At 39.4% G+C, this 24366-nt stretch overlaps 1 non-coding gene and 1 pseudogene across 1 annotated transcript; one reads left to right on the plus strand and one right to left on the minus strand.

The window, feature by feature from the left end:
• The first annotated feature begins 3085 nt into the window (after positions 1 to 3085).
• Positions 3086 to 3193, plus strand: LOC148545213 (small nucleolar RNA R71). Its single transcript, XR_015900820.1, has one exon. It is a non-coding gene; the product is annotated as a small nucleolar RNA R71 (small nucleolar RNA).
• A 7830-nt stretch (positions 3194 to 11023) lies between these two features.
• On the minus strand, positions 11024 to 11124 carry LOC148545214 (small nucleolar RNA R71; annotated as a pseudogene).
• Between the last annotated feature and the right edge of the window lie 13242 nt (positions 11125 to 24366).

Genomic DNA, 24366 nt, shown 5'->3' on the forward strand with positions numbered 1-24366 from the left:
CCAACCTTTGATCAAAGTTGACTCTTCAAGTGTAGGGGCGTGCGTTCTCTTCCATCATTGGCAACCTGAACGCCAGCCTCACATTCTCTGGACTGAAATCTAAGTATTTCCCCCGAACCATGGTGAGCCAATTCTTTGGGTTCGGGTTCACACTTTGATCATGGTTCCTAGTAACCCATGCGTTTGCATAGAACTCTTGAACCATTAAGATCCCGACTTGTTGAATGAGGTTGGTTAGAACCTCCCAACCTCTTCTTTGGATTTCAAGTCGGATCTCCGGATACTCATTCTTTTTGAGTTTGAAAGGAACATCAGGGATCACTTTCTTCTTGGCCACAACTTCATAGAAGTGGTCTTGATGAACCTTAGAGATGAATCTCTCTATCTCCCATGACTCAGAGGTGGAAGCAATTGCCTTCCCTTTCCTCTTTCTTGAGGTTTCTCTGGCCTTAGGTGCCATAAATGGTTATGGAAAAACAAAAAGCAATACTTTTACCACACCAAACTTAAAATGGTTGCTCGTCCTCGAGCAAAAGAAAAGAGAAAGAAGTAGAAGAAGAAGAGAATGGAGGAGATGGAGGGAGAAGTGGTTTTGGCCAAGTAAAAGAAGAGAGTGTTGTGTTGTGTGAAAATGAAGAAGGAATGAGGGGTTTATATAGGAGTGGGGAGGGGTTAGGGTTCGGCCATTTAGGGTTGGGTTTGGGAGGGAAATTATTTTGAATTTAAAGGTAGGTGGGGTTTTTGGGGAAGAGAGGATGGATGTGAGTGGTGAAGAGGTGAGGGGTATTTGGGGAAGAGAGTTATGAAAAAGTGTGAAGAGGAGAGAAGAAGTAGGTGGGGCTCCTGTGGGGCCAAGGACTTTAATCATCCCTGCTCCAATTAGGCGTGTAAATGCCCTCAGTAGGAAATCCTGGCGTTTAACGCCAGATTGCAGCATGTTTCTGGCGTAAAACGCCACTTCCATGCTTGTTTTGGGCGTTCAACGCCAGTCTGCAGCATGTTTCTGGCGTTAAACGCCAGTCTGATGCTTATTTCTGGCGTTTAATGCTAGCTTTCCACTGGGTGCAATCCTGGCATTTAAACGCCAGACTGCTGCTTGTTTCTAGCATTTAACGCCAGTTTCATGCTCTGTTCTAGCGTTAAACGCCAGCCAGATGCTCCTTACTGGCGTTTAAACGCCAGTAAGCCCTTCCTTCAGGGTGTTCTGTTTTCAATGCTGTTTTTCATTCTGTTTTCAATTTTTCAGTAGTTTTTGTGACTCCACATGATCATCAAGCTAATAAAACATGTAATAACAAAGAGAAAATAAAATAAAAATGATTAAATAACATTGAGTTGCCTCCCAATAAGAGCTTCTTTAATGTCAATAGCTTGACAGTGGGCTCTCATGGAGCCTCACAGATAATCAGAGCAAGGTTGGGACCTCCCAACACCAAACTTAGAGTTTGGTTGTGGGGGTTCAACACCAAACTTAGAGTTTGGTTGTGGCCTCCCAACACCAAACTTAGAGTTTGACTATGGGGGCTTTGGTTGACTTTGTAGTGAGAGAAGCTTTTCATGCTTCCTCTCCATGGTTACAAAACGAGATCCTTGAGTTTTAAACACAATGGATTCCTCATTCAGTTGAAGGATCAATTCTCCTCTATCCACATCAATCACAGCTCTTGCTGTGGCTAGGAAGGGTCTTCCAAGAATGATGGATTCATCCTCATCCTTCCCAGTATCCAGGATTATGAATCAGCAGGGATGTAAAGGCCTTCAACCTTTACTAACACGTCCTCTACTTGACCATAAGCCTGTTTTCTTGAGTTATCTGCCATCTCTAATGAGATTCTGGCAACTTGCACCTCAAAGATTCCCAATTTCTCCATTACAGAGAGGGGCATGAGGTTTATCCCTGACCCAAGGTCACACAGAGCCTTCTCAAAGGTCATGGTGCCTATGGTGCAAGGTATTAAGAACTTTCCAGGATCCTGTTTCTTCTAAGGCAATTTCAGTTGATTCAGATCACTCAGTTCATTGGTGAGCAAGGGAGGTTCATCTTCCCAAGTCTCATTGCCAAATAATTTGGCATTCAGCTTCATGATTGCACCAAGGTACTTGGCAACTTACTCTTCAGTAACATCTTCATTCTCTTCAGAGAAGAATACTCATCAGAGCTCATGAATGGCATAAGGAGGTTCAATGGAATCTCAATGGTCTCCAGATGAGTCTCAGATTCCTTTGGTTCCTTAGAGGGAAACTCCTTATTGATCTCTGGACGTCCCAGGAGATCTTCCTCACTGGGATTCACGTCCTCTCCGTCCCTTGCAGGTTCGGCCATGATGATCAATTCAATGGCCTTGCACTCTCCTTTTGGGTTTTCTTCTGTATTGCTTGGAAGAGTACTAGGAGGGGTTTCAATGATCCTTTTACTCAGCTGGCCCACTTGTGCTTCCAGATTTCTAATGGAGGACCTTGTTTCATTCATGAAACTTAAAGTAGCCTTAGATAGATCAGAGACTATGTTTTCTAAGCTAGATGGGGTCTGCTCAGAACTCTCTGTCTTTTGCTGAGTGGATGATGGAAAAGGCTTGCTATTGCTAAACCTATTTCTTCCACCATTGTTAAAGCCTTGTTGAGGCTTTTGTTGATCCTTCCATGAGAGATTTGGGTGATTTCTCCATGAGGGATTATAGGTGTTTCCATAGGATTCACCCATGTAATTCACCTCTGCTATTGCAGGGTTCTCAGGATCATAAGCTTCTTCCTCAAAAGATGCCTCTTGAGTACTGTTGGATGTAGCTTGCATTCCATTCAGACTCTGAGAAATCATATTGACTTGCTGAGTCAATATTTTATTCTGAGCCAATATGGCATTCAGAGTATCAATTTCAAGAACTCCCTTCCTCATAGGCGTCCCATTATTCACAGGATTCGTTTCAAAAGTGTACATGAATTGGTTATTTGCAACCATGTCAATGAGTTCTTGAGCTTCTGTAGGCGTTTTCTTTAGGTGAATGGATCCACCTGTAGAATGGTCCAGTGACATCTTTGATAGCTCAGACAGACCATCATAGAATATATCCAGGATGGTCCATTCTGAAAGCATATCAGAAGGACACCTTTTGGTCAGTTCCTTGTATCTCTCCCAAGCTTCATAGAGGGATTCACCTTCCTTCTGTCTGAAGGTTTGAACATCCACTCTAAGCTTACTAAGCTTTTGAGGAGGAAAGATATTGGCTAAGAAAGCCGTGACCAGCTTATCCCAAGAGTTCAGGCTATCTTTGGGTTGAGAGTCCAACCACACTCTAGCTCTGTCTCTTACAGCAAATGGGAAAAGCATAAACCTGTAGACCTCGGGATCAACCCCATTGGTCTTAACAGTATCACAGATCTGCAAGAATTCAGTTAAGAACTAAAAAGGATCTTAAGATGGAAGTCTATGAAACCTGCAGTTCTGCTGCATCAGAGAAACTAATTGAGGTTTCAGCTCAAAATTGTTTGCTCCAATGGCACGAATGGAGATGCTTCTTCCATGTAAATTGGAATTAGGTGCAGTAAAGTAATCAAGCATCCTCCTTGCATTATTATTATTTTCGGCTGCCATCTCCTCTTCCTGTTCGAAAATTCCTGTAAGGTTGTCTCTGGATTGTTGTATTTTAGCTTCTCTTAGTTTTCTTTTTAAAGTCCTTTCAGGTTCAGGATCTGCTTCAACAAGAATGTTCTTGTCCTTGCTCCTGCTCATATGAAAAAGAAGAAAACAGAAAATAATAGGGATCCTCTTTGCCTCAGTAGAGAGAGGTTCCTTTGTGTGAGTAGAAGAAGAAAAGAATGTAACGTAAAGAAGAGAAGAGGAAAAACTCGAACACAGAGAGGGAGGTGGTGTTCGAATTTTTGGGTGAAAGAGAAGTGTTAGTAGATGAATAAATAAATAGAAGGAGATGAGAGGTGAGAGAATTTCGAAAATTAATTAAAATAAAAATTAAAATTTAAAGTTAAATTTTGAAAATAAAAACAAAAATATTTTTAAAATTAATCTTAGAATTCGAAAATTAAATTGAATTAAATTTAAAATTAAAACTAATTAGTTAATTAAAATGAAATTTTGAAATAGAGGGAATGTATTTTCGAAAATTAAAGGTAAAAAGTTAGTTGGGCAGTTTTACTAAAGATAAAAATCAAATAAAAAGTTAAGTGGTTAATGGAAAGATATTTTGAAAATCAAATTTTGAAAAGATAAGATTGAAATTTGAAAAAGATATGATTGAAATTTAAAAAGATATGATTGAAACAAAAAGATATGATTGATTGAAACTTATTTTGAAAAAGATTTGAAAAAGAGATTAAAAAAATTTTATTTTTAAAATTAAAGTTGATTACTTGACTAACAAGAAACAAAAAGATAGGATTTTAAAATGTAAAGATTGGACCTTTCTTAATAGGCAGGTAAAATTAAGAAAAAGATTTTTGAAAATTAATTTGAAAAATTTTCGAAAATATTAGAAAGAAATTTTGAAAAGGATTTGATTTTTGAAAAAGATTTGCAAAAGATAGAATTTTGAAATTGAAAATTTGATTTGATTCATAAGAAACAATTAAATTTAAAAACTTTTTGACTAAATCAAATCATATTTTCGAAAATTTTGAGTAAAATAAGGAAAACATATTTTTTTTATTTTTGAATTTTTAATGAAGAAAGAGAAAAACATGAAAAAGACTCATAACATAAAAATTATGAATCAAAACACACAATGTATGCAAGAACACTATGAATGTCAAGATGAACACCAAGAACACTTTGAAGATCAAGATGAACATCAAGACTTATTTTTGAAAATTTTTAATGAAAGAAGAACATGCAAGACACCAAACTTAGAAATTTTCAAACTTCAGAAACTAACAAATTAAAAATGCATATGAAAAACAAGAAAAGATACAAAACAAGAAAATATGAAGATCAAACAAGAAGATTTACCAAGAAAAACTTGAAGATCATAAAGAACACTATGAATGCATGAATTTTCGAAAAATGCATAAATTTTTAGAAAAAATGCAATTGACACCAAACTTAAAAATTGACTCTAGACTCAAACAAGAAACAAAAAATATTTTTGATTTTATGATTTTATTAATTTTTTTGGATTTTTGTATATTTTTATTTTTTTTGAAAACCTATAGGGAAAAGGAAGCAATGAATTCAAAGTCCTCAATCAAGATTCCAAGAATCATACCAAGTTAGTCTAAAGCTTGATGGCCAGCCAAACTTCAGCATACCAATTTGAAACTTTAGAATTCATTCTAAAAAATTTTAAAATAATTTTCGAAAACAAAGGGAAAATTTTTTTGAAAGATTTTTGAAGAAATTTTTTTTTTAATAAAACAAAAAAAAATTACCTAATCTGAGCAACAAGATGAACCGTCAGTTGTCCAAACTCGAACAATCCCCGGCAACGGCGCCAGAAACTTGGTGTGCGAAAACGTGATCATTCCATTCCTTGGTAACGGCGCTAAAAACATAATACGCACGTTCATGATCTTATATTTGTTTTCACAACTTCATACTACTAACCAGCAAGTGCACTGGGTCGTCCAAGTAATAAACCTTACGTGAGTAAGGGTCGATCCCACAGAGATTGTCGGCTTGAAGCAAGCTATGGTCACCTTGTAAATCTCAGTCAGGCAGATTAAATTGTATTAAGAAATTATAGTGGATGAAAATTAAATAAAATATAAAATAGGATAGTGGTACTTATGTAATTCATTGGTGAGAATTTCAGATAAGCGTATAGAGATGCTTTCGTTCCTCTGATCTCTGCTTTCCTGCTGTCTTCATCCAATCAATCCTACTCCTTTCCATGGCAAGCTATATGTTGGGCATCACCGTTGTCAATGGCTACTTCCCGTCCTCTTAGTGAAAATGGTCCAAGATGCTCTGTCACGGCACGGCTATTCATCTGTCGGTTCTCGATCATACTGGAATAGGATCCATTGATCCTTTTGTGTCTGTCACTACGCCCAGCACTCGCGAGTTTTAAGCTCGTCACAGCCATCCCTTCCCAGATCCTACTCAGAATACCACAGACAAGGTTTAGACGTTTCGGATCTCAGGAATGGCCATCCATGGGTTCTAACTTATACCACGAAGACACTAATAACTCAGACTCGGTCTCCTGTATTAGATATCCAAGAGATATCCATTCAATCTAAGGTAGAACGGAAGTGGTTGTCAGGCACGCGTTCATAAGTTGCAAATGATGATGACTGTCACGATCATCACATCCATCATATTGAAGTACGAATGAATATCTTAGAATCGGAATAAGTTGAATTGAATAGAAAAACAATAGTACTTTGCATTAATTCTTGAGGAACAGCAGAGCTCCACACCTTAATCTATGGTGTATAGAAACTCTACCGTTGAAAACTACATAAGTGAAAGGTTCAGGCATGGCCGAGAGGCTAGCCCCCAAAACATGATCAAAGGATCAAAAGATAATCCAAAGATATCCAAAGATCTAAATACAATAGTAAAAACTCCTATTTATACTAAACAAGTTACTAGGGTTTACAGAAATAAGTAAATGATACAGAAATCCACTTCCGGGGCCCACTTTGTGTGTGCTTGGGCTGAGCTTGAAGTTTACACGTGGAGAAGTCATTCTTGGAGTTGAACGCCAGTTTATGTCATCTAAACTCGGGCAAAGTATGGACTATTATATATTGCTGGAAAGCCCTGGATGTCTACTTTCCAATGCAATTCGAAGCGCGCTATTTGGAGTTTTGTAGGTCCAGAAAATTCACTTTGAGTGTAGGGAGGTCAGAATCCAACAGCATCTGCAGTCCTTCTTCAACCTCTGAATCTGATTTTTGCTCAGGTCCCTCAATTTCAGCCAGAAAATACCTGAAATCACAGAAAAACACACAAAAACTCATAGTAAAGTCCAGAAATGTAAATTTTAATTAAAAACTAATAAAAATATACTAAAAACTAACTAAATCATACTGAAAACTATGTAAAAACCATGCCAAAAAGTGTATAAATTATCCGCTCATCAGTGCCAATATTAGTTGTTTTGTCCGAGGTATCCACAATCTGAACTTTCTCTATTTCTCCTTCGGGTTGTGGATGGAGTTCTTCACGTCTCTGAATTCCACCAAGCTCAATTGTATGGAACTCTTCTCCTCTACCTCTGAGGTTTAGACTTTCGTTATAACAGCGGCGTGCCATCTTTTGATCTGCTTTTATCGTAGCTATCCCTTCTGTAGTTGGGAATTTCATGCATAGATGTGGAGTCGAGACTATTGCGCCGAGTTGATTTAGTGTTGTCTGACCTATTAGGGCATTGTAGGCTGAACTTACGTCGACCACAATGTAGTCTATCTTGAGTGTTTTGGATTGGTTCCCTTTTCCGAAGGTTGTGTGTAGCGACACGTATCCCAGTGGTTGTACTGGGGTATCTCCCAGTCCGAACAGGCTGTTCGGGTATGCTCTAAGCTCCTTTTCTTCTAGGCCGAGTTTTTCGAAGGCAGTTTTGAATAAGATGTCGGCAGAACTCCCTTGGTCTATTAATGTGTAGTGGAGATTGGCATTTGCCAGTATGATGGTGATGACCATGGGATCGTCGTGTCCTGAGATGACACCTGATGCATCTTCTTTGGTGAATGTGATTGCAGGGATGTCGGGTGCTTCCTCCTTCCCTTCGACATGATATACTTCTTTGAGATATCTTTTGCGGGATGACTTGGAGATTCCTCCTCCTGCAAATCCTCCGTGTATCATATGGACATGTCTTTCTGGCGTACGAGGTGATCGCTCAGCTCGTCCGACATCTTCATCTCTTTGTCTTTTTCTCTGTTCATCATCTCGAGTGGCTAGATACCGATTTAGTTTTCCTTCCCTTACTAACTTTTCTATGATGTTTTTTAAGTCGAAGCACTAGTTGGTGGAATGTCCTCGGACCCGATGATATTTATAGTATTCGTTCCGATTTTCTCCTCCTCTTTTGCCTTTGAGTGGTCGAGCTGGGGGTAGCTTTTCTGTGTTACAGACTTCTTTGTAAATATCCACAAGGGACACCCGAAGAGGGGTGTAATTATGATACTTTTTTATTTTTTTTCCCGTTCGATCTTCCTTCTTCTTGGATTCTTTATCTTTATCTCGGTAGGTGAAACCGGATTTCGAGGCTTCTCCAAGTCGGAAATTTTCTTCCATGCTGATGTACTTCTCTGCCCGCTCTTGTACCTCATCTAGAGATGTAGGGTATTTCTTTGATATAGATTGGCTGAAAGGTCCCTCTCGTAAGCCGTTAATGAGGCCCATAACGGCAGCCTCTGTTGGCAAGCTTTGTATATACAGGCATGTTTCGTTGAATCTTTCCATGTAGTTGCGAAGACTTTCCAGATCTCCCTGCCTGATTCCTTGTAGGCTGGGGGTGTGCTTGGCCTTGTCTTTTTGGATGGAGAATCTGGCCAAGAACTTTTTGGCTAGGTATTCAAAGCTTGAGATGGACTTAGGAGGTAAGTTGTCGAACCATCTAATTGCTGTCTTTGTGAGAGTCATTGGAAAAGCTTTGCAGCGAACGGCGTCTGAGGCGTCGGTGAGGTACATTCTACTTCTGAAGTTGCTGAGGTGATGGTTGGGATCTGCAGTGCCATCATACAAAGCCATATCCGGAAGTTTGAAGTCTTTAGGGATTTTAGTCATCTTGATTTCCCTAGTGAATGGATCTTGATCCTTGCGAGAGTTGTCCTCAGGGGTAGTCCGGGTAGCCTTTGCTTTGAGATCAGCTTTAAGTTGTAGTAGTTTATCTTCTAATTCTTGACGTCGCCTTACCTCTCTTTGTAGATCCTTGCTGACTTCTTGCTGGTGCTGGCTTCCTTTTTCGAGTTACTTTAGGCGATCTTGTAGTGCTTCTATTACTCCCGGATGTGATGAGTTTTTGTCTCTGTTAGATTCTGGAGTGTCCTTTTGGTGTGGCACCCATGTTTTTGTGCGGCATTCTGTCCTCTAAATCTGAGTTGTGGTCATTATCCTGTTCGTCTGCCATGGTGATGGGATGACTTCCAGGTTCCCCGGCAACGGCGCCAATGTTCTGAGGGTTACCTGAAACTGTAGGTCGATCTCGGATGAGATCTTCTATACTGGTCGGAGATGATGTGTCCGGCTGGCTGGTGGCGGCCGGAGCTGTTGTATCCGACTCGTTGAACTGACTGCACTTCTGATCCTTAGTCATCGGAGGGTGGGGGGTACCTACAAGAGACTCCGATGCTTAAGTTAGCATGGCTATTAAGCAGGTTTATTGTAGAATCAGAGTATGAGTTATACCTGGGTGCTCCAGTGTATTTATAGTAGTGTGGGTTGACCTTTTCGATAAGATAAGTTAGTTATCTTATCTTATCTTATCTTTGGGTGAGGTCAGCTTATCTTCAAGGGAACCGCCTTTATCTCTATAGGCTTGGACTGCCTTTGGATTTGGGTCGTGTTCCTCTATTTGGGCCCTTTATTGGGCTTTCCTGTCGATTTGGCCGACCTCTTTGAGAAGAGGTCGGGTAGCCTGACCTGAAGAAGTCGGTCGCTTTGTCGCCAATCATCCCAGGTTGGATAGCTCGACCCAGGATATGAACAGTGACCATACTTCATCTCTTCTCATGAGCAATTACACCAAGGAATTTGCTATTGATCAAAATTTGAGAGATTGGGTTGCCAAGGAATTGGAATCCAATCACTTCAGATTGCCAAGGAGATCAATGAATGCATTGATTGAGGAAGAGATGAGAATGAACTTGATCCGGAGAATACAACATCTCCTGAGCCCAATGAATCCCCCATTTCTGATCTTACCCATTCTCTTTACTTTCTGCCTTTTACTTTTATGTTCATCTTCCCCATTCCCCATTTAAGATTCTGCAATTTACTTTTCGTCATTTACATTCAGTCCTTTATTTCCAACAATTACATTTTCTGCCATTTACTTTCCCGCCATTTAATTTCCTGCAATTCTCCAATCAAATTTTGCTTAGCTCAACTAGAACATTCCTCCAATTAAAGTTGCTTGACCAATCAATCCCTGTGGGATTCGACCTCACTCTATTGTGAGTTTTTACTTGATGACAATTCGGTATACTTGCCGAGGGAAATCTGTTGAGAGACAAGTTTCCGTGCATCAAGTTTATAGCACCGTTGCCGGGGATTGATTTTGTATCAACAATGATTAAATTGGTGGATAACTAGATTGAGCATTTTTCTTTTGTTTGATTTAATTTCTGTTTGATTGATTCACTTTCAGTTTTAGTTATTTTCTTCCCGTTACCCCTACCCGTTTGTGGTGTTCTCTTATTTGTTACAATTTAGTTCACTAACCCACTAACTGTTTAATATATTATATCACTCACACTAACAGTATTTTTAACAAGAATATTCTCTATCTCCCTTTTGGTTTGGCTTTGTTGGTTGTATGACAGGTAGAAGAAGTGGGGCTTCAACTTCTTTTGATTCTGAACCTAAGAGGACCTTCCTTAAATTAAGGAAGGAAGCAAGAAGAAAGAGAGTTGTTGGTGCTGAGGAAGAAGAGGAGTATTTTGAACCAAACATGGATGAGAATATAGAGAATCATCATGAAGAAGAGGCTCACAACCATGGCAGAGAAGGTCTAGTGCATCATGCTGGACAAGAGAGACGAGTTCTGGGATCTTACATAAACCCAAACCCAGGAAACTGTGGAAGTAGCATCCAAAAGCCAACCATACAGGCCAATAACATTGAACTAAAGCCACAACTCATCACCCTCGTGCAGAACAACTGTTCATTCGGAGGAAGTGTCCAAGAAGACCCCAATCAACATCTAACCACCTTCTTGAGGATATGCGACACTGTAAAGTCTAATGGTGTTCATCCTGACACCTATAGACTGCTTCTGTTTCCCTTCTCATTCAAGGATAAAGCATCTAAATGGCTGGAATCCTTCCCGAAGGAGAGTTTAACAACCTGGGAAGATGTGGTGAACAAATTCTTGGCGAGATTCTATCCTCCTCAACGGATCAACAGGTCAAGAGCTGAGGTACAAACCTTCAGGCAACAAGATGGTGAAACTCTATATGAAGCATGGGAGAGGTTTAAGGACTTGACAAGAAGGTGTCTGCCAGATATGTTCAATGAGTGGGTGCAGTTACACATTTTCTATGAAGGTCTTTCTTATGAATCGAAGAAGACAGTAGACCACTCATCTGGAGGATCTCTGAACAAGAAGAAGACCATTGAAGAAGCCATAGAAGTCATTGAGACTGTAGCTGAGAATGACTACTTCTATGCTTCTGAAAGAGGCAACACTAGAGGAGTGATGGGGCTAAACAACGTAGATGAACTGCTAGCCCAGAACAAGATGATCACCAAGCAGCTGGCTGACCTTACCAAGAAGATGGAGAGAAACCAAGTGGCAGCAATCACCACCTCATCAGCAGCCCAAGAAGGAGTGAATGCAGAAGTAAAGGGTGATCAGGAACAAGCCAACTACATTGGAAACTCACCTAGGCAGACCCATGATCCATACTCCAAAACATATAATCCTGGTTGGAGAAACCACCCAAACTTTGGGTGGAGAAATCAACAAGATCAAGGCCAAGATCAGAGACGTCACAACCCCAACAACAATGCGGCTCACCAACATTCCACACAGAGATCATATCAACACCCACCTAACAACACATCTCAACATCCATACCAAAGCCAAAATGGCCCTTCTAATCCCTCCGATCTCAACTTACCATTATTTAAAGATAGACTCTCAAGGATCGAAACTCTACTTGAACATATATGCAAAGAAGTTCAAGACAGTAAAATGTTCTGAGAGGAAGTGCGGTCCAATTTGCAGAATCAAGATGCTGCCATCAAGAAACTTGAGACACAAATTGGCTACTTATTCAAGCAAGTTCCCAGCCATAACCTGTGCAGCAACACCGATCCAAATCCAAGAGAGGAATGTCAGGCTATCACCCTCAGAAGTGGGAAGGAATTGAAGGAAACTCCCAAGAAACCACAAGAGAGGAACTCAAATGAAGGGGAAGAGGAACGAGATGAAGTCCAAATTTCCACTCCCAGTTCACAGCAAAAAGGAGAAATACTGAAGCCAGACGTCCCAAAAGCTCCAAACCCTCAGCAATTGAAAAAGAAGGGGAATGACATCCAATTCTTAAGATTTTTGGAAACCTTCAAGAAACTACAAATCAACATACCCTTTGCTGAAGCAATAGAGCAAATGCCACTCTATGCCGAGTTTTTAAAGGAATTAATGACCAAGAAGAGAAGCTGGAAGAGCAATGAAACTGTGATACTAACTAAAGAATGTAGTACCATCATTCAGCATAAACTGCCCCAGAAATTGAAGGATCCTGGAAGCTTCCAGATTCCTTGTATTATAGGGGAAATCACAGTGGAGAAGGCTCTATGTGACTTAGGAGCTAGCATAAATCTGATGTCCGTAGCTATGATGAGAAAAATGAGGATTGAGGAGGCCAAGCCAATAAAAATGGCCCTACAACTGGCAGACCGATCATTCAAGTTTCCTCATGGCATAGTAGAAGACTTACTGGTGAAGGAAAGAGATTTTATCTTCCCAGCAGACTTTGTAGTGTTGGACATGAAGGAGGAAGCCAAGGCCTCCATCATCCTGGGAAGACCATTCTTAGCCACTGTTGGAGCTATCATTGATGTCCAAAAAGGTGAACTTACCCTGAGAGTACACAATCAGAAGATGACATTCAATGTATTCAAGGCCATGAGCTACCCACAAGAACCATTGGGAGAATGTATGAGGTTGGATTCACTGGAAGATGCAGTACAGGAGATTTTTGAAGAAGAAGAACTTGAAGGGTTAACAGAAGAGGAATCAGCATCTAGCGAAGAGGCTGCAACAGTGGAGATTCATGTTCAAGGTGCACCAAAGAAGGAGAATGAAAGAAAAGAAGCACCCAAACTTGAACTCAAAGCACTGCCACCCACTCTCAAATATGCATATTTAGGAGAGAATAAAAGTTACCCAGTGATCATAAACTCAACCCTCAGCTAAGATCAAGAGGATGAATTACTCCAAGTATTGCGAAAACATAAAGATGCCATTGGATGGACCCTCGCTGATCTGAAGGGAATCAGTTCGGCCATATTCATGGATAAGATACTGTTGGAAGATGATGCCAAACCATCCATTCAAACCCAAATGAGGCTGAATCCAGTCATGAATGAAGTGGTACAGAAAGAAGTCATGAAGTTATGGCAGGGAGGGGTGATCTACCCGATCTCAGATAGCCCATGGGTCAGCCCCGTCCAAGTGGTCCCCAAGAAAGGAGGAATCACTGTTGTACCCAATGAGAGGAACGAACTCATTCCTACAAGGACCGTCACAGGATGGCGGATGTGCATAGACTACAGAAAACTCAATAAAGCTACAAGAAAAGACCATTTCCCCTTTTCTTTCATGGATCAGATACTGGAAAGACTTGCAGGACATACATATTACTGTTTTCTCGATGGTTATTCAGGATATAACCAAATAGTGGTTGATCTGAGAGACCAAGAGAAAACCTCATTCACTTACCCATATGGAGTGTTTGCCTACAAGCGCATGCCATTTGGGCTATGTAATGCGCCTGCAACTTTCCAACGCTGCATGCTCTCCATTTTCTCAAACATGATAGAGAAATTCATTGAAGTCTTTATGGATGACTTTTCAGTATTCGGAGATTCCTTTCCTAATTGCCTAAATCACCTGGCTCTCGTATTAAAAAGATGTCAAGAGACCAACTTGGTCTTGAACTGGGAAAAATGTCACTTTATGGTGACAGGAGGAATAGTTCTTGGCCATAAGGTTTCTAACCAAGGCATTGAGGTAGACAGAGCTAAGGTGGAACTCATTGAAAAATTACCCCCACCAAGTGATGTCAAGGCAATTAGGAGCTTTTTAGGGCATGCTGGCTTCTACAGAAGGTTTATTAAAGATTTTTCAAAGACAGCCATGCCCTTAAGCAATCTCCTTGTATCTGATACACCATTTGTCTTTGATGAAAAATGCATGCTAGCATTCGAAAACTTAAAAAAAAGGCTGTCCTCTGCCCCTATCATTTCCCCACCTGATTGGAACTTACCATTTGAACTGATGTGTGATGCATCTGATTTTGCAGTTGGGGCAGTGTTAGGACAGAGGAAAGATAACTTGGTCCATGTGATATACTATGCCAGCAAAGTCATCAATGACACTCAAAGAAATTATACCACTACTGAAAAGGAGTTGCTGGCAATAGTTTTTGCATTTGACAAGTTTAGATCATACCTCATTGGTGCCAAAGTGATCATTTTCACAGATCACATAGCACTTAAATATTTGTTTGCCAAGCAAGAATCAAAACCAAGACTAATAAGATGGATCTTGTTGTTGCAGGAATTCAATATTGAAATTAGAGACAAGAAAGGAGTGGAGAATAAAGTAGCAAAACACCTATCCAGAATCCCTCATGATAAAGAAGGAACACATGATACAAGTGTAAATGAGTTCTTCCCTGATGAGCAGTTGATGACGGTTCACAGAGCACTCTGGTTTGCAGATATTGCCAATTTCAAGGCAACTGGGGCTTTACCTCCAGAAATCAACAAACATCAAAAAAGAAAGCTCATCAATGACGCGAAGTATTTTGTTTGGGATGAACCATATCTATTCAAGAAGTGTTCAGATGGAATCCTTAGAAGATGTATTTCAGAAGAAGAGGGAAGAGAGGTCCTATGGAACTGCCATGGTTCGTGCTATGGAGGCCACTTTGGAGGGGAAAGAACTGCAGCCAAGGTGTTACAAAGTGGATTATTTTGGCCCACCCTTTTCAAGGATGCCAAGGAAGTAGCAAGGAACTACAATGAATGCCAAAGAGCTGGAAACCTACCCAAAAAAAATGAGATGCCACAGAATTTCATCTTAGAGCTGGAACTGTTTGATGTATGGGGAATCGATTTCATGGGACCATTTCCAACCTCATATTCAAACAAGTATATCCTAGTAGCAGTGGATTATGTTTCCAAGTGGGTAGAGGCCGTTGCAACCCTAACAAATGATAATAAGGTGGTCATGAACTTCCTCAGAAAGAATATCTTTAGCCGGTTCGGAGTCCCACGAGCGCTCATCAGTGCTGGAGGAAGCCATTTTTGTAATAGACCACTAGAAGCTCTTCTCCTATGATATGGGGTAAAGCACAAGGTTGCCACACCTTACCACCCCCAAACAAGTGGGCAAACCGAGATATCTAACAGAGTTAAAAAGGATTCTGGAGAAGACTGTAGGAGCATCAAGAAAAGACTAGTCGAAGAAGCTAGATGATGCTCTTTGGGCATATAGAACGACATTCAAAACACCAATCGGAATGTTCCCATATCAACTGGTGTATGGAAAGGCCTGTCATTTACCATTGGAGCTTGAACACAAAGCTCTATGGGCTCTCAAGCTACTAAATTTTGATAGCCTTGCCGCTGGTGAAAAAAGAGTCTTGCAGCTGCAGAAAATGGAGGAGTTTAGATCTCAAGCCTATGAAAATGCCAAGATCTATAAAGAAAAGGCAAAGAAAAGACATGACCACAATCTGACACCCAGGAGCTTCGAAAAAGGACAGCAAGTGCTCCTCTACAACTCAAAATTGAGACTTTTCCCTGGGAAACTTAAATCAAGGTGGTCTGGACCCTTTCTTGTCACAAATGTTTTGCCGTATGGACACATAGAAATCATGGAGGAACGCTCAAAGAAGACCTTCACTATGAACAGACAAAGGCTCAAGCATTACATGAGCAACATGGGGGAAATCCCCAAAATGAAATATCATCTCAACTGATGGAGAAATCGTCGAGCTAACGATGCTAAAAGAGCGCTTCGTTGGGAGGCAACCCAACCTAAGGTAGTTTCCTTTTCATGATCATTTCAATAAAAGCTACAAGTAGTTTGCCCTGTATTGCGAGGAGTTAAGTTTGGTGTTGCACACCAAAACAATCCAAGAGTGAATGTGTAATTCTAAGTTTGGTGTTCCACCAAAGATTTCAGTCAGAATCACACTACACCTCTTCAAGAGCAGATTGCTAGCCCCAACCAATCAGGGAAACCAGTTGACAAGAGTTTAATTTCTAGTTCATAGTCGTTTAAGTAATAAAAGCACATAAGGTTCTCTGCATGTATTTAATCTATTGCATTAGGCAAGGAACTAAGTTTAGTGTCCACATACCAAATCAGGTTCAGAAATTCACAAGCATACATGCAGGCTAACTATTTCTCAAGTGCTTTGGGAACAAGCAACTTCCAATAACTTTGTAGGAATTCAATCAAATCTTCGGGAAAAACAGTGCACCATCATCCAAAGAGGCGAAGAAGGATGCAAAAGCTATGGACGATAACAACAAAGGGATGGCTAGTAGTCACCATTAAAAGGTTGTATTGTTACTTGATTCCATATGCTTGGAAATGCTCAAAGTGGAAGTCTAAATGTATCCCTAATTATTAGTTACTCTTTAGTTTATATCACTAAGATTTAATGTTCGCTTTTCCCTGCCTTTGTCATAAGTGTGTTGTTTCAAGTTACCTGCTGCATTTTCACCTTGCTTACTTGTATGCTTGTCCTTTAAGTCAAATAAAAAGAAATGTTATGAAAGACCAGAGTGAGGTTTAAATTGTGGAGTAAGTTCTTAAGCTTGTGGTGTAGTAAGCACTTAGCTAAGTTGGTTCACCAAAAAGGTAGGAAGGCAACTATCTATCCTGAATCATATGCTTGAAACACACCCCATGAGACTAGCTAAATAACAAGATCCTAATAAGAAAAGGGGAAAGAAAAATGAAAGTTGAGAAATAAAGAAAAAGAGTAAGAAATAAGGTTAGGCACCAAGGGTTGAATCTTGAGGCATGTGTCTATGGTGCTCCTGTGTAAAGGATATACTTAGATGAATAAGCTCTCAGGGGTGCCTTATCACTTGGTAACTTGGGTTAACTAACCCAGGATTATCAGCTGAAAGTCCACTATCAAGAGTAACCTTTGCTACAGAACACCTAGTAACCCAAAGAGGCGCTGGACACCAAGGTCTCAAGAAGGAAAATAACAAACCATGTGCCTGTGGTGTGTATGTATAGAGGAAAGAGACTTGAGGGAGTAAGTCCTTAGGGGTGTCTTAACACCCAGCACCTTGGACCAACTGGTTCGGGAGTGCTGACTTAAAGCTTATCTTAAAGAGTCGCCTCTCACAAAGCACCTAGTCTAAGAACACAATTAAACCCTGAAAAGATAAAGGGATCAATGAATAAAAGTCTCATAGGGTGCTATCAAGTGAGTATTCCGGGGCATGATAAAGGTCTGAAAGCCAGCGAAGGAATGAACCTAAGTTGCTATGCATGAAACCCCATAAAACCAAGGACATGACTTCCACAATAATGACTCATTTCTCTTGTCATTTCATTCATCATTCTCATGTTTCAGTACTTGCTTAGGGACAAGCAAGCTTTAAGTTTGGTGTTGTGATGCCAGGGCATTTTGGCCAGTTTCACTGACCTTTTCTTTATTGTTTTAGGGTAGTTTCATGCATTTTCTTAGTTAATAAGCAAGTTTTGGGTAGATAATCACTTACATCTTGATTCAAGCAAACATCGTGAATTTTATTTGATTTTTTGAGAATTATGCATGAATTGAATGATAAAATGGATGATGCATGATTTCACGAGTTAGAACCTAACTTTGATGCACTTTACTTGCTTGATTTTAGGACAAAGGAAGCAAGGAAGATGCCACGTTAATAGCCACGTTAGTCTAACTAACGTGACCATTAACGTGGAATGGGAGCTAGCTTGCAACGTTAATGAGAAAAGTGATCGCCAATAATGCCTTCGTGAGCCATCATAACCCACGTTAGTTGCCACGTTAACTACATTAACGTGGAAGCTAGCGTGGAGGAAAAGTAAAGCTCCAGCGTTAGTGGTAAAAGTGAATACCACTAACGTTGGAAAAAGGGGCACACTTAGCCACGTTAAGAGTCACGTTAATTACATTAACGTGAACTCTAACGTGGAAGGAACAAAGAAGTGCCAACGTTAGTGACAGTCACCTTTGTCATTAACGTTGGACCAAGCCACCATTAGCCACATTAGTTGCCACGTTTGTTGCCACGTTAGTAACATTAACGTGGAAGCTAACGTGGAGGAAAGGAATGATGAGCCAACGTTAGTGACAGTCACCTTTGTCACTAACGTTAGAGATGGCAATCACCACCACGTTAGTGGCCACGTTAATACAATTAACGTAAGGCACTAACGTGAGAAGGGTCGTTCGGAGCGTTAGTGACAAAGGTAAGTGTCACTAACGCTCTCGAGGCTGAGGCATGCCAACGTTAGGAGTCACGTTAGCTACACTAACGTGGACTCTAACGTAGGGAGGAAGGGCAACAAGCAAACGTTATTGGAAAAGGTGAATGCCAATAACATTTGCGAAGGACCAAGAGGCAACGTTAGTTTAACGTGGACCATCTTGGGTTAGGAACGTTAGTGAAAAAGGTTATCGTCACTAACGTTCTCGAACCCACATTTTCACTTAACGTTAACACCACTAACATCCTAACTAATGTCCATGCCTTACTCACACTTTCTCTGCAAGCAAAGCTGAGCCTACTGAAGACTGCAACTGCTTCAACTAAAGACCCAAAGGCCCATATCCAAGACTTGAAGAGCCAACTAGAAGATCAGAAGAGTAGTATATATAGGAGTAGTTTTGAACTAGTAAGGAAGCTTTTGGCATTTTGGAGAACTACACTTTGTATATTTTACTTTCTCTGCAACTTCTAGTTTTAGTTTTCATAATGTACTTTACACTTATTCTTTCCATTCCCAGAGCTATGAACAACTAAACCTCTTTCATTGGGTTAGGGAGCTCTGTTGTAATTTGATGGATCAATAATAGTTTTCATTATTCTTCTTCTTTCTTTTCTCTTGATTTTACTAGAAAGCTTTCAATCTTCATCCTATTGGGTAGTTATCTTGGAAAAGAAGCTATTCATACTTGGATCTCTTCGGACCTTGGAAGAGGAATGAAGAGATCATGCTAGAAATGCTTTCTCATGTTGGACCAAATTGCGGTTTGGATGGATATGGTGACATATAATCCTACCAATACTTTGATTTCGGAATACATGTGGTATAATTAGTGACTATACTTCATTTCTTCTCATGAACAATTAGACCAAGGAATTGGCTATTGATCAAGATTTGAGAGATTGGGTTGCCAAGGAATTAGAATCCAATCACTTAAGATTGCCAAGGAGATCAATGAATGCATTGATTGAGGAAGAGATGAGAATGAACTTGATCCGGAGAATACAACATCTCCTGAGCCCAATGAATCCCCCATTTCTGATCTTACCCATTCTCTTTACTTTCTGCCTTTTACTTTTATGTTCATCTTCCCCATTCCCCATTTAAGATTCTGCAATTTACTTTCCGTCATTTACATTCAGTCCTTTATTTCCAGCAATTACATTTTCTGCCATTTACTTTCCCACCATTTAATTTCCTGCAATTCTCCAATCAAATTCTGCTTAGCTCATCTAGAACATTCCTCCAATTAAAGTTGCTTGAACAATCAATCCCCGTGGGATTCGACCTCACTCTATTGTGAGTTTTTACTTGACGACAATTCGGTATACTTGCCGAGGGAAATCTGTTGAGAGACAAGTTTCCGTGCATCAGGTATGAAGGCTACTGTGATTCTTCTGGTTACAATATTCTTTCTCGTATTGAAAAATAAAAGAGATGGAGAAAGGAAGATAGGGAGCGACGAAGGTTGGAAGTGGAAGAGAGAGGTTAGGAGTGATAAACTGTCATTAATGCTGAGTGAAAACCTTCTCTTTTAAAGCAAAAACCATAAATGAAACGTTTTTTAAAATTTTGAATTTTGAAACAATGAAATATGAAAAGACAAGTTTGATGAATGATAAAAGATTAAAACTGACATGACTTGATATGGAATGGATTGACAGCGAAGGATTTAAAATAAAAATATTAAAGGAAATTTATAATTTAAAAATAATAAGCCCATATCATGTGAATAAAGGTTTGTCTTACATAGGCCCAAATGGCGGTGACAGCACGCTGGGCTATTGGGCATAGATTTTCATTAATCAATCCAGAAATTTTCTAGACTCTGTACAAGCCATCTTTTGAAGATTTCATCACTTGCCCAGTTTTGTCTCCCTGCTACATACGAGATAAAACAACACAGAGACCAGAAAAATATTATTAAACAACAGAATCAATATCAATCATTCCAAGTTCAGTTCTCAACTTGCAAAATTTTTCTTTACACAGTGGCTTAGTAAAAACGTCAGCCAATTACTCTTTGGATTTTACAAATTGAATATCAATAGTTCCCTTATGCACATGTTCTCTAATGAAATGATATCTCACTTCAATGTGCTTGGTTCTTAAGTGCAACACAAGATTTTTTGAGATATTTATTGCACTCATATTAATTTTCATTTTGTAATCCTCAAGTTGAGGTTTTAAGCCAAATAAGTTGTGAACAACAAGCAGATGCAGAGATGTATTCAGCTTCGACTGTGGATAAAGCAATAGTGGCTTACTTTTTGCTTGACCAAACATTTAGAGAATTTCCAAGAAAGCAACACATTCCCAAAGTGCTTCTTCTATCCACTCTATCAACCACATAATCTACATTACAGTACCCTACTACACAGAAAACATTAGTTCTAGGATACCATAAAGCGAAATCAAATGTGCCTTTTTTGTATCTAATAATTCTTTTAACAGCTGAAAGATGTGATTCTTTTGGGTGAGATTGAAATCTAGAGCATACACCCACACTTTGAACTATGTCCGGCCTAGAGGATGTAAGATACATGAGTGATCCTATCATTCCTCTATACCTAGTTTCATCAACATCTTTATCATTCTCATCCTTGTCAAATTTAGTATTTGGATGCATGGGAGTACCCATTGGTTTGGAGTTTTTCTAAACCAAATTTTTTTATTAATTTCTTGGCATATTTTCCTTGGTGAATAAAAATGCCACTAGGAGTTTGCTTGATTTGAAGTCCAAGGAAGAATGTTAGTTCTCCCATTAAACTCATTTCAAACTTACTAGTCATTAGATTTCCAAAATCTTTACACAGGGATTCATTAGCCAATCCAAACACAATATCATCCACATAAACTTGAACAAGCAAGAGATCATTATTAGATTCTTTAATAAATAAAGTAGTATCGGTAGTACACCTTTGAAAATCATTTTACAGTAAGAAGGCACTAACCCTTTCATACCAAGCACTAGGAGCTTGCCTAAGGCCATAAAGAGCCTTGGATTGTTTAAAAACATGATTAGGAAAATCTTTGTTTTCAAAATCGGGGGGTTGAGCTACAAAAACTTCTCTATCAATAGACCCATTCAAAAAAGTATATTTAACATCCATTTGAAACATTTTAAAACCTTTGTGGGCAGCATAAGCAAGTAGTAACCGAATTGCTTCCATTATTGGTACTGGTGCAAAAGATTTATCAAAATTAATTCCCTCTTCTTGATCATAACCTTGGGCCACTAATCTAGCCTTGTTACGAACAACACTACTATCCTCATGATACGGAAAAATTATACAATGATTCCACCGGCAAGTATTTCGAGTTGTAATTAAGTAATAACTCACTTTGAGTGAGGTCGATCCCATAGAGATTGATGGATCAAGCAACTTTAGTTAAGTGGATATTCTAGTTAAATAGACATTTAATGAATTTTTTTGTATATTCAACAAGTACAATAACAAGAAAAGTAAAATGCATAGGAATAAAGAGCAATGGAATTTAAATGACTGAAAGTAAAAGCTGAAGGTAAACAATTGGAAAGATTAAGAGAAATGTAAATGTAAATGGTAGAAACTTGAATTCCAAGAAACTAAAATCAGAAATTTAAATAGCAAAGAAATGTAAATTGCATAATTGTAAAGGGTATTGGGATAATGAGTATCAAATTAAATTGGCAATTTAAGAGAATTAAGATGAAAAATGATAATGGGTGATATCATTAGGGATTGGAGATATTTTAATCCTTCCTGAATCAATAGTTTGTCATTTCCTTCTCAATCATGTGAAATAGATCTATGGTAGATTATAAGTAATTGAATTCCAATCTCTCAGTAATCCAATTTCTCTTGTCATAAACAATTGTCAATCTCTTGATCTAACTGCTCATCAGAAAAGATGAAGCTCAATTCCTAATCTTAATGCCACACAACCCCCAGAATTTCAATTCAAAGAGATTATATCTCACTTATCTACTAAGAATGTATCAATCAAGAGGGTTATGAGAGACAAATTTCAATCTGAATTTCATGACTCCTTTCTCAAGTTCAACATGAAATTCAAGTAGATCCAATCCCTCTCTCGATGGTGATTAGGTTTATAAAGCACAAAGATTTTCTCTAAGATAAACAACACTTGAATTGAGAAGAAGAAAATAAGTATTAATCCATTGAAACTAAAATAGAGCTCCTCCCCCTATGAATTGGGGTTTAATGATTCATAGCTCAAGTACAAAGAAAATTCCAAACTGGAAACTAAACTAAGTATCCAAAAATAAGAAGAAAAAGAGAAGTACAAGCAAGAGAGATGAAAGTAAAAGTGATATAGAGTGTCCCAAAAATCCTTTCCTATTTCGAAGTACAACCTATTTATAAAAATTTTCTAGCTCCTGAGGTGCACCTTCAAATCTCTGGAAGTGGGCGTTTCAAATCTCCAGTCGGACCCCTTTTGTGTACTTGGCATTGGTAACAGGGAGTTGGCATTAGTGGGTTGACGTTAGCGTTGCTAACGCTACAAAAATTCTGCTCCCAGCATTAGCTTCACCAATGCTATTCTTCATCTATGCGTACGCACCACTGCACGTGCGTACGCACCATTGTAAAATCTGCCCTTGTGCGTAAGTATTCTGTCCCATGCGTACGCATGCCTGCCATATCTCCCTTTTGTGCGTACTCACACTGGGTCGTGCGTACGCACCACGGCCAATTTCTCCAATCTCAAGTTCGAAAACTATCGTAGGCATTATTGGGCATAGCATTATTGTTAATAACGTTGAAGCATACATGCCAGTTAGGCCCTGGCATTGCTGGAGTGGCGCTAGTGCTACTAACGTTGTGCCTAGCGTTACTGAAGCTAGCGTTAGTGTTACTAACCCTACGTTGCATGGTGCTTGTTGAGCTTGGGCGTTGTTGGGACAGTGTTGGCCTTGCCAATGCTCCTATCTCTTCGAGTCTGGCGTTATTGGCCCAACGTTAGCGCTGCTAACGCCTTTTAATATCTTGCATGGCGTTTGTGAGGGTCAAGTTGGTGCCAATAATGCTGCCACCATCTCTCTTTGCTGGCGTTTGTGAGGCTAGCATTAGCGCCAATAATGGTGCCACGATATCTCTTTTCTGGCGTTTGTGAGGCTAGTGTTAGCACCAATAACGCTCTCCCCTGGTGTTTGTGGCATGCATGTTAGCGTTGCTAATGCTCTCCCCTGGCATTACTGGCATGCAACGTTAGCATTGCTAACGCTCTCCCTTGGAGTTTGTGACATGCAATGTTAACGTTGCTAACGCTCTTCTTCTTGCCTTTCCTTGTTTTTTCTCTGCTTCACCTGTCATCAACCACAACAATTGCATCAAGGTTTTACCATTCCATGAACAATCACAAGATCTTTCATTGATTTAAAAGCAATATCATTTTCTTGAATTATTTTCATGAAATTGACCACAATTCAACTAGTAGTTGATGCATTAATGCCTGAAGAAATAAGTCATCCAAAAGCTTGTTTATTACAAGGAAAATGCATGAAACTAAGGTAAAACAAACTAAAATAGCTCACTAATCTATCTCAGATGTATATGCATCACAACACCAAACACAAAATGTTGCTTGTCCTCAAGCAAAGAGAAAAAGAATTCTGACAAAAATAGAATATAGGAATTGAATTAATCAATTAAGAGTGAGTCTTTATTAGAGCTATATCATTATCCTACTTAATGGAGTCACTATTCCTTATGAATTTAGTCATGGCTTCTCTCTGTATGAGCTTACTTAGTTGACTTTGTGAGACTTCCTTCTTATTGTATTATTGTATTATCCTTAACATGTTTTCTCATTTCTTTCAGGGATTCCTTTCTTTATTTAGGCTAAGTATCATGTCTTAAGTCGGCTTTTAAAAATAAGCTTTCAATCAACATTCCCAGCCTAGTTGGTTTAAAGTGTTAGGTGTTCAAACACCCCTTCGAAAATACTTGCACAAGCCTCATTCCCTAACACATTCATACCACAGGCATATAACTTGAAAAAATGTCTCTGGATAGTG

Source organism: Arachis ipaensis, chromosome B9, assembly GCF_059453495.1.
Source record: "Arachis ipaensis isolate K30076 ecotype BB chromosome B9, ASM5945349v1, whole genome shotgun sequence".
NCBI classification, from domain to species: domain Eukaryota; kingdom Viridiplantae; phylum Streptophyta; class Magnoliopsida; order Fabales; family Fabaceae; genus Arachis; species Arachis ipaensis.